This window comes from Palaemon carinicauda, chromosome 36 (genome assembly GCF_036898095.1).
Source record: "Palaemon carinicauda isolate YSFRI2023 chromosome 36, ASM3689809v2, whole genome shotgun sequence".
Lineage (NCBI taxonomy): Eukaryota > Metazoa > Arthropoda > Malacostraca > Decapoda > Palaemonidae > Palaemon > Palaemon carinicauda.
In genome coordinates, this window is record NC_090760.1 from 60,311,509 (window position 1) to 60,324,008 (window position 12,500).

A 12,500-nucleotide genomic window follows, 5' to 3' on the forward strand; every position below is an offset into this window, starting at 1 on the left:
ATGCATATCCCTAGCGAATTATCCCATCCAAGGTAACTAAATATTAAATGATACTTATCCAAACTTCGGTTGATTAATTCATCCACTTCATAAAATGCTGGGAAGGAATGGTTTCGTTAATCAAATTAACTTTTCTTCATCTTGATTAAGTCCACTGAAGACTACACTACAAGCGTTGAGACTTGAGAAGTGATAGACAGCAACTGTGGCCGTTAGCTCTGTTGCCTTTGTCGTAAAAATAATGCGTTTGCTCTCTCTCCCAAAGTCACGACTTCCGCTTCGTTTTCTCACGACATAAGAAAACAACAAAACAAACGAAACCAACTATTCAACGCAAACCGAACGAAACTATTCAAACAACTTACATCGCATTGTTAACCACTTATACAACTATTCACAAGACAATATTCCTTGGTAACAATGCTTATTACAATTAAATATAAACAAAACCTTCATTTTTACAGAAACCTGCACATTTCCACTCAACGCAAAAAGAACATTTTCCATATACAATATGAACATAGATATTCAATAACAATTGATTTCCCATGTCGTTATTGTAAGTAACGACATATTCCCCGCCACAAAATTTATAATATACAAGTATTTACAACAGTCCCTTTTGAATCAAATCTTTTCTAGTTTCTGCAGCCACCCGAGCAGCCTTCCTGGATGGTCGGGTACTCACTTCAGGAAATTTGGCAGGATCAGGAGTCTCAACTTCTTGCCATAAGTCTAACGGGTACAACTTCACAATGGGACGCATGATCTGGCCATGGGAGGTTTTGAGGGTAGCTACCCTAACTACATTGTCAGACCCTACATGCACCTGAATCACCTGATCCAACTTCCATTTGTTTCTTGGTCCTTCATCATGTACGAGGACGACATCTCCTATTTTGGGCCAAGAATTATGTTGGACTCCAATTCGATGAGTCTCTCTTAACGAAATCAAATATTCATTTTCCCATCTTTTCCATAGCTGATCACACAATTTGGATATGTAAATGAATCTTCTTTCTATATTTTCAGTTTTACTATACAATGGGTCTTCAGATACCTCATCCCAATTAATAGTTTCTTTGGGAAAGGATATTAATTTCCTACCCAAGATCAGGTGATTGGGAGTTAAAATCTTCTTCTGATCAAGGTCCCCCGAGGTGTAGCTTAGTGGCCTGACATTTATGATGGATTCCAATTCCACCAAAATGCAGGATAATTCATCATAACTGAGAAGAGCTCGACCAATTACCTTCTTCATACAGGTTTTCAATAGTCCGATCAATCTCTCCCAGATTGCACCAAACCAAGGTGCTCTCGCTGGTATAAATTTCCACTTACACTCTATTTTCTCCAGATGGTTTTGAAAAAGGGGGTTCTCTGCCATTGTTTTCAGATATTCAGATGCTGCTACAAAAGTAGTGGCGTTGTCACTCAACATTAGTGAAGGAAAGCCTTTACGGCTGGTAAACTTCCGGAAGGCCATGAGGAATGAGTCAGCGGACTGATTTCTGACTACTTCCAGATGTATACCCCTAGTGATCGGGCATGTGAATAGTATGACATACACCTTCTCCGAATTTTGCTTCCCTTCCTTAATCCATAACGCCCCGTGTAATCCACCGCAGTAATGCTAAAAGGTTGTTTCCGTTGTACCCGGAATTCTGGCAATGGGGGCATTATATTAGTTTTATATGGTTTTCCTTGAACTTTCTTACAGATCACGCAATGATGTAACACGCTCGTGACCAGTTGTCGCAGCTGTGGTATCCAGAACTCCTGTTTTACACTAGCTACAGTAGCGTTCACCCCCATGTGCGCTTGCATCACATGATGTCGTCTTATTAACAACTTACTCAGAACACAACCCTTTGGCAGTAAAGTAGGAAATTTGACTTCTTCAGGCAGTGTTGCATGTTCCAACCTGCCTCTACATCTCATTACATTATTATCCAAAAACAAATTCAACTGGCGAATTAATGTCAATTTTGGGTTTGTTTCCTCCCTTTTTAGGGCTTTATATTCTTCTGGAAAGTACTCTCTCTGCACGAGAATAATTGTTTTGACCTTTCCTTCTTGTAACTCTTCCAAAGTCAAACTACCAGTTTTTCTGTCATTGGTTGCTAGTCTGCAATTCTTTACAAATCGCATTATCCAAGCTATGGTCTTAAAGACCTTGTCAGCTCTGCTGAATCTTTCCCAATCCAGCAGGAGTGTTGCATCTATGTCCCCTCCAACATTGACCACAATGTTCTGTTCACCTTGTTTATGTGTACACCCAACCCATGACCTATCAGTTGGCAGAGTGTGATTTTTTAACCAAGGGGGTCCCTCCCACCAAAAGGAGTTCTTTGCTAACACCTTAGCACTCTTTCCCCGTGTCAACCAATCACTGGGGTTTTCTGATGATGGTACGTAAGAGAGGACTGACCCCGGAATCAGAGAGTTAATCTCAATTACTCTGTTTCTCACAAACACAGGCAGAACATTACTGGACACAATCCAGCTAAGGGCGACTTTACTGTCTGACCAGACATATAATTGTTTAAATTCCTTCTCATCAAAGGAGTCAATAATAAATTTTGTCATTCTTGCTCCTAGCAACAATGCCATTAGTTCCAATTTCGGAATTGTCAATTCCTTAATGGGCGCCACTCGGCCCTTTGCTAAAATTATATTAGAGCTTTCACCATTTGCTCTATAGGCCACACAACCATATGAAGTTTCGCTAGCATCGCGGAATATGTGCAAGGTATCACCAGTTCCTAGGCTAGCACTCCTAGGAAAGGATATTTCAAAACACTTCTCCAAGTCCTTGCGTATTTCACTCCATTCCTCTTGTAGCGGGTTGGCGAGTTGTTCGTCCCAATCCAGATGTTCCTTCCACAATTTCTGCAAAAATATCCTTGCTCTCATAGTAACAGGGAGAAGCAATCCCAATAGATCGTATATTTGGGCAACGGTACTGAAAATCTCTCTCTTTGTTTGACTCGATCTATTAATATGAGTTGGATTGATAGTTAAAACGTCTTTAATTATATCCCAATTCAATCCCAATACTTTATGAATTTGGTTTTGTTTGGCTTCAATTTGAATAGCAGCAGCAATAGTTTGTATAGACTCACTATTGCTAACCCACTCCTTCAAATATAAGTAGTCTGAGCAAATATTTTGTTGGCATTGAAATATAAATCCATCAACTCAGATTCACCATTAGCCGTAAATTGCAAATTATCTATGTACAAACCTTTCTTCAGTCTTTCCACTACATCCACTGTCTTGGACCGGGGTAACCACGAGACCAAAGTGGACATGTGATGATTGATGGTTGCATTTAGAAGAAAAGGTGAGCATGTAGCTCCAAATAATACTACTCTAAATCTGTATACTATTAATTTACTATTGGGATCTGTTGGATTTTCCAACCATAAAAAATGCGTATAATTGCGATCTTCTTCACGAAACTGTACCATTAAAAATGCCTTCTCAATATCACTAATGCAAGCAAAGGTGTTAGTTCTAAATTGCTGCAGGACTCTGAGTAGATCAGCCGTTACGTGTGGTCCAGTACATAGACAATCATTCATGCTTAATCCTTTTTTACCTTGTTTTGATGAGCAATCAAACACTATTCTTATTGGAGTAGTGGCACTGTCTTTAAGCACTCCATGATGTGCCAAGTAATGACAATCCACATCAGATTTATTATAGATTACCCTTTCAATGAATCCTCTATCTTCTTGCGTTTGCAAGATTTTTTGATAATGATCCAAGTAATCCACATCCTTCTGAAACTTGATGCTTTGCTGTCGAAGTCTACTCATGGCTAAACCAAAATTTGTCTTCAATCTGAATCTATTGGTTCTCCACGGCAACGCCACAACATACTGTTTATCAATTTCAGAATAGGTTATAGTGCTCTCAAAGTCCTTTAAGACCCTCTGGTCTTGTTCTCGCAACTCACTGCAATCTATTCCCAGTCTATCCAAACTCCACAATGCGTCCAGATCAGTCTTGGGATTTTCATTATCAGTAGCTTCAATTCCTCCAGTTTGTACAGCTAGCTTCAAAATTGTCTCCTGAGTTTCCCTAGTGGGGGGAGCACTACATGTGCCTGACACCACATAACCAAATATGGTCGGCAACAATATTAAATTTCTAACCCTTTTGAACCCTGGATGCAAAATATTATAAACATTATCAACCCCTATCAACAATTCAATAGTTGATTGATTCTCAACAGGCAAATCAAAATCTTTATCAGCCAAGCTGATCTTAGTTTTACATAACGACTTTAAACTTCTCTTAACGTCGAATTTCTTCGCATATTCTGGCAGCTCATCCACCACTATGCAGTCCATTATTATCAACTTGCCTTTATGCGGTATGGGACGCTTATCAACTCGTATTCATGAACAGGTTTACTAGCTAGATAACCTCTCAAGGCAATCTTTTCAACTCCTTTGGACCTATATTGCAGTCTCTCTAGAGCCGATTTTTTAATAAATGTCCTCTCGGCCCAAGTATCCAACAGCCCTCTAAGTCGTACCATTCGACCTTTCTTCCCTTTCAGAGGAATTGTTGCTGTCGGTAATATGGATTGCTTACCTGATTTATCTGGTTTCTCCTGGTCATTTACTGATAGTGTTCCCACTTGTACACCGCATTGTTTATTCTTGCTTTGCTTTGTTGTTTGGTCCCTATCACACAAGATGCGATGATGTCTCAAATTACAACCATTATTGCAACTTGATTTGTCACAATCCACACTAAAATGCTTCTTAGAAGCACACACAAAACATAACTGCAAAGCTCTGATACGATTCAACCTTTCATCTCTGGTTGCGTAAGTTTTGCACTGAGTCCACCAAGGTTCTTTATCACAAAGAGCACATCTTGTGGATTGCTGATGACTGGACTTATTCACATTTCCCTTGGTTTTCGGTCTAACAGCTTGCGGTTGATTTACCGTGAATGTAGATATTGACGACAGAGTTTCAGTTTTATTTACATCAGTCGAAACAAAAGTTCTTAGATTGCAAATCTCCTCTTCTAGGTATTTCCTAAAGGTGTCTAATACCAACCAATCGTCTCCACACCTACGCTTCACAGTCTCACTCACGCTTTGAGGCAATTTGGTATAGAGCAAAATAACATAAAGTTCATTTAATTCAAGCCTTTCACTTTCCAGCGATCTTATTGAGCATTCAAAATTAGCTCTGAAAGTTTGCAATGATTCTGAATTGGCAGTAGGAGACTGCATTTCTAGCAATCTTCTCACCAGAACATGCTTAATTTCATCTCTCTTTCCATAAGTGGATAGGAGAAGAGCTACAACTTGTGGATAATTGGCGGCCTCAAATTTAAATCCCGAGATTAATTTCGAAGCTTCTCATGTGAGCGCACTTCGTAAATAGGAAAACTTCTGAATTGGTTCCAAGTCTTTCCACTGGTGTACTGACACCTCGTATAGTTCCCAGAAGGAATTCCATTCTAATATATCTCCAGAGTAATACGAAAGATCCAGTTTGGGTAATCTAATACTGGCTGTGGGTAGTGGCGGTGGTTGCCATTGAGGATTTAGTAACTTCAAATTGTTAGTAATAAAGCTATTGAGTTTGCCCATATGTGTACGGACGTCTCTTGCATATTCAGCTTGATATATCATTTCATCAGACATTTCTTCTTCTTTAACTAAATCCAAAATTTCTTCATCCAAAGCAAGAACTTTGTTCAAATTATCTAAAATAGAATCCCTAAGGGAAGTTATAGCATTAATATCTGTTGAATCGATCACTTCGGTCATCTTCCCAATAAAACGTGTGATAACGGATTTATAACCGCCACGTCTACGCTTCAACGACTCCATTGTGACAAGACCAAACTCAAACAATACAAATACAATATATTCAAATTTTTAATAAATAATAAATATGCATCCAACTATAATAACTGGGTTCAAAAGTTTTAAATTAGCAAATTTTCACAAAGGTGACTCATCACCCAACAATTTCCACGCAAATTAAACAATGAAAAGGAGAAATTTTATTATTCGTACGTAGTGGAATGTGCAGGCTCTGTCCAATACTTAACCCAGCCCTAAATCTGAAGGAGAAGGACCACGATCCTACACACCTTCTACCACCCTTTACTTTTCACATATTTGTTTGACTCAATGCAAATACGTTGAGCCAACGCCTTATAGCTTTTATGATTGAAATGAATCCCATCTCTGGCTACATCACTTTCTGATAATAAAGTAGGGATCACCCTAATTCTTGTATCTCGCTTTAATTTCCTGTTTAAACAGTTTTTTCTCTTTTGATAGTTTTCGGCAGATATTCTAGATGGTGTTTTACGTATTTCCATTAACATAACAAAAACCTGTGAATTATTGATTGTATGTAGACTCTCTACCAATCCTAGAATATTTTTGTGAACACTATTCACCGGGTTAGGGTTATCTCCTGGTACATCTAAGTCATTGCTACCTATGAACAAGATAGTGATACTAGGCCCATAGGTAGTAAGTTCGGTTATCAGGCCAGGTGTCATAAGGTTGGTTGTAACAGCCCCTGGTCTACCAAATGTCCTATATTCTAAGGGTTCAAATAATGGCAAACTATCACAAAAAAAAGAATAAACAATTCTTCATGTGGGTGACATGAGAATGTCCCACAATAGCTACTTTACGATTCATTATTAAATTGTTAAATAAGAGATATTCTAACAAGAGAAAATTTACATTAATTCAAAGTAAAGGAAAATAACAAAACCAAATTTAAGACTTAAGGCAAGCAGGACAAGGCCTTACTAATTTAATCAAACTTCATATTAGAAACCGTTTTAATCAAGCCTGAAATGCCTCTAACCTACAAATAGCGCGAGAAAAAAAAACTATTTACTGTTTCTTACGACACCACACAAAGAGAAAGGGTTAACCCCGTCTGGTTATGTAAGCAGGGTACCGCATACCAATTTAAAGAAACGCGCAAAAACAAAAGGATTCAACAAGGTTAAGGAGGGTAGGCATTAACAGCAAAACATCAACACAACATAGTTATTAGCAGGAAAACCCTGCGTAAATGTCCAATATAATCACCAACGGTATTAATCGTACATGTGACTAAACCAAAATATTATCATATGACCGGCGTTCAAACTTTAGAAATTATCAAAAAATCTCACAAATCCTGGTCACGGCACCACATATCGTTACTTATTAGGGTCAAACAAGCAACAACATATAATGACTATAGTCATTCAAAAAATTACTAATTACCAGATTCGTTAAGAGAACTCAAGACCCTTTCTCTACATTAGGAATTCATTGCGTTGTGTTACAAAGATAAATGGTCATACTATATTCTATTGAGCTTTTGCCCCAATTATTACTTACTTGGTTTCATATGAAGTTCTTACCGAGTTCGGATTACAATAGGCACGGGTAAACCACGATACCACATATAAATATTTGATTTTACCCAGTCACGGAATCCCACGCACAGATATGCATATCCCTAGCGAATTATCCCATCCAAGGTAACTAAATATTATATGATACTCATCCAAACTTCGCTTGATTAATTCATCCACTTCATTAAATGCTGGGAAGGAACGGCTTCGTTAATCAAATTAAATTCTCTTCATCCTGATTAAGTCCACTGAAGACTACACTACAAGCGTTGAGACTTGAGAAGCGATAGACAGCAACTGTGGCCGTTAGCTCTGTTGCCTTTGTCGTAAAAATAATGCGTTCGCACTCTCTCCCAAAGTCACGACTTCCGCTTCGTTCGCTCACGACAAAAGAAAACAACAAAACGAACGAAACCAACTATTCAACGCAAACCGAACGAAACTATTCAAACAACTTACATCGAATTGTTAACCACTTATACAACTATTCACAAGACAATATTCCTTGGTAACAATGCTTATTACAATTAAATATAAACAAAACCTTCATTTGTACAGAAACCTGCACATTTCCAATCAACGCAAAAAGAACATTTTCCATATACAATATGAACATAGATATTCAATAACAATTGATTTCCCATGTCGTTATTGTAAGTAACGACACGTTCACTGGACGGTCATTTAATAAAACTTCATTGACATCAACTTTGCATTTACTATGCTCATGAACAGACTTAATCGATTTTACTCATTTAAGAGGAATTCCATAAAACTTCATTGACATCAACTTTGCATTTACTATGCTCATTAACAGACTTAATCGATTTTACTCATTTAAGAGGAATTCCATAATAATGTTTGACTTTCCACAAAATTGGCCAGTCCACACTAACAAAAGCTTTTTCATAGTTCACAGATGCCATCAAAAGGAGATTTCTATATTCTACCCATTGTCATACAACATGTCTCAAAATGAAAATTTGGTTAGTGCATCTCCTACCTTTTTTAAATCCTGCTTGTTCATCTCTCAGCCTTTCATCAATCTTTCTCTCCAGTCTCCTCAGAATAAGCATGCTATATATTTTATAACAACTGATGTAAGTGTTATGACTCTATATTTATTGCAATCAGTCGGGTCTCCTTTTTATGCTATTTTCACCAACACCCCTAACTCCCATTCATCAGGTTTGGCCTCTTCATGCCACGTTCTACAAAATAATCTTGTTAGCAGTCTGGGAATCACTTCATTTTTTGCCAGTATCATCTCGGCAGTTATTCCATCGTCCCCCGGGGCTTTCCATCTCTTGAGTTCTTTTAGGATAGCTTCGGCTTCAAACACACTGAATTCACTCATGGGCACATCAAGGTCTTCCTCAGCTTCAAGTATATCAATCAACTTATTCCCTTCCTATCTCCTATTCATAACCACACTAAAGTGTTCCATCCAACGTTGTCTTTCTTCCTCTTCCTTTGCTAAAACAGAATCATCTCTCTTTTTAAAAGGTAGATGCTTATTTCTTTGCCCCAGTCGAGATTTCAATAATAATTCTATGAGAAATTCTTACACAATAGCTACTTCGTGAATCCAGAGCTTTGTCAGCCTCATCGGCTTTTGTGTCTAAATATTCTCTCCAATTATTCCTAGCTTTTCTTTTGACCTCTCTGACAATACTGAAGTACTTAGAAGACTTAGCATGCTCTAACTTGTAATTTCCATTACTTTCTCGAAAACTATCAACAATCAATTTCTGTTTTTGTCTCATTTTTAAAGTATCCCATGTATCATTTGATATCCATTGCTTTCTCCTTGTAACTGCGTGTCCACCGACTTCACTACCAACTGACTGATATATATTCTTAATATCACACCATTCTTCATTAATTAACTGTTCTTCGTCTCTTAGACATAATGAGACTGCAAATTAATTCCTACATTCAATTGCAAATATTTCTCTGTGCTCTTCTTCTAAAAGATTAGTTGTATCAAACCTATCCATCTTTCTGTTTTGTGCTATCAGTTTTAATTTCAGTGTGGCGGAATTACATTTCTTACATTTCGCGGAATCCTTCACTCATTATTAATGGTAATATGATCTATCTGATTTTTGTAAAAGCCACATGGTAAAGTTCATGTATACTAGTGGATGCTCTTGTGTTGAAAAAGAATACCTCTAATGACAAGATTGTTGGTGAACAGAAACTTACGAAAGGTGCTCCATTTTCATTTCCAACTTCGCCAAGACCCTCAACACCCATCATATTCTCTATCCCTTGATTATTTCTTCCAGCTTTAGTGTTGAAGAAGCCAATCCCCATTTTCATATCCCTCTCAGAGATCTCATCTATTATCCTCTGCAGTTCTTAATATTCAACTTTCTTTTCTTCAGAGGAATCATTTGTTGGGGCATAGCAAACTATAATACTCATAATGCACTGCTTTGATTTGAACTTTTCTAGTAACAATCTACTATTTAAAGCTAAGTTAATGCCTTACCTGGTCTTGGTGTCATCATTATTTCTATCCCTTTACTGCCAACTCCATATGAACTTCCTAAGTGTATATATATATATATGTATATATATATATATATATATATATATATATATATATATATATATATATATATATATATATATATATATATAATATATATATATATATATATATATATATATATATATATATATATATATATATATATATATATATATATATATATATATATATATATATATATATATATATATATATATATATATATATATATATATATATATATATATATATATATATATATATATATATATATAATCTAATAGTTTCCTTACCAATCCCTTTACAACATTTTCACTTAGGGCCAAGATATGTAAACCATAATTCGTAAATTCACTCTCCACTTGCCATAACTTCCCAATCTGATTCATGGTGCTAACATTCCAATAACATATTTTAATTTTTTTTTTAGTATTTGTAAACCTGGAGATTTTTAGTAATCCCCTACACCCGGAACTAGGGACCATTCCATCATCTTCTCTTTCTATGACTGACTAAATCCATAGACGATTCATTGGCTAGATACATCAAAAGATAGACAGTTCCTTGCCTATCTAACTAATGTAAATGACCCTGTGTCAACATAATTGATAGGCGTATCCCTTCTCGTGGTTCAATGATGAGTGTAGACGTGCTTATTTGGAGAAGCAGGAAGCCTATCACCTTTGGAAGGGTAACAGATCAGATTTGACCTGGAAAACTATACTCAGCTTCGAGCTTTTGCTCAGAGATTTTATGCCTCAACTGAAAAGGAGTACAATTTAACAATAAAAGACACCCTTTCTGGTAAAACTGAGGAACATAAATGGTGGTCTACCCTAAAATCTGCACTCTTTGGTGTAGATGCAACAGTTCCTCCTTTACTTAAACCAGATGGCTCAGTCACTCACTGTCCAAAGGAAAAGGCAACCCTTTTGGCTCATGTTTTTGACAGTAAACAGAGTAATGAAAAACTTGAACTTCCGCACTCCTGTTTTCCTGAGGCTAAACTAACTAGTTTAGCTTTTTGATCCCGTGAGATTAAAGCTCTGTTGATGGACCATAATGCTTATTGAGGTGTAGAGGCAAATGGTATTTTTCCCTTGTTTTTCTTTTTTATAAAGACAGCAGATTTCTTAGCTCCAAAGTTATCTGTTATTTTGCACAAGTTAGCAAGAAGAGGAACTTTTAGCACTTTTTGGAGAATTGGTAATTTTGCTCCTCTATGTAAATGTGTTTGTGGTAGCTCAAGTCCCACTGATTACCGCCCAATTTCCATAACTCCCATATTATCTAAAGATTTTGAACGTCTTCTGGCAAAATGTCTTAATAGGTTTTCTGAATGTAATCAACTACTCCCTAGTTTGCAATTTGGTTTTCGTAAAGGCCTTGGAGCATGTGATGCCCTTCTTACAATCTCCAATGCTATACAGAAGTCCCTTGATTGTGGTCAGGAAGTGCGCATGATTGGCCTTGATTTTAGTGCTACCTTTGACCGTGTAAATCATGAGGCCCTTGTTTTCAAACTGAACCACTTGGGAGTGGGTGGGTCGTTTCTTAGCGTTATTATTGATTTTTTAAGTAATAGATCTCAAAGAGTTGTTGTTGACGGGCACCATAGTGAGTATAGGAATGTGACATCCGGTGTTCCACAGGGTAGTGTTCTTGGCCCATTACTTTTCATACTATATACACATGAGATGTGGTTTGGCCTAGAGAACAAGCTTGTTGCATATGCAGATGATGTTACTCTCTTTGCATCAATTCCATCCCCTGAATGTAGATCTGTGGTTTGTGAATCCCTTAATAGAGATTTAGCTAAAATTAGTGCATGGTTCAAATTATGTATGACGTAGAATCCTAACAAAACTCAAAGTATGATTGTAAGTAGGTCAAGGACGGTGGCTCCTCAACATCCGGATCTCAGTATTGATAATGTTACTTTAAATTTGTATGACTCTTTTGAAATTTTAGATGTTATTTTCGACAGGAAATTCACTTTTGAGAAACACATTAGGTCTCTGTCTTCTTCAATTGGACCAAAAATTGGCTTATTGAGAAAGTCTTACAAGATTTTCGGTGATCAATCTATTCTGAAGAAGTGTTTTAATTCTTTCATTCTACCTTATTTTGAGTATTGTTCTCCTGCCTGGTCTTCAGCTGCTGATTCTCATCTTAATTTGTTGGACAGAAACTTACGGTCTATTAAATTTCTTATTTTTGATCTAGATATTAATCTTTGGCACTGTCGTTCAATTAGTTCATTATGCATGTTGCATAAGATTTTTCATAACTCTGACAATCCTTTACATTCAGATCTCCCTGGACAAATCTATCCTTTTCGTAATACTAGGCCGGCAGTTAATTCTAATAGCCAGGCCTTCTCCATCATGAGGCTCAATACGACACAGTATTCTAGAAGTTTTATTCCAGCTGTTACCAAGTTGTAGAATGATCCTCCTAATCGGCTAGTTGAATCAGAAGAACTTCAGAAGTTCAATGTAGGAGCAAATGTTTTTATGATGACCAGGCTGACATGAGTCTTTTT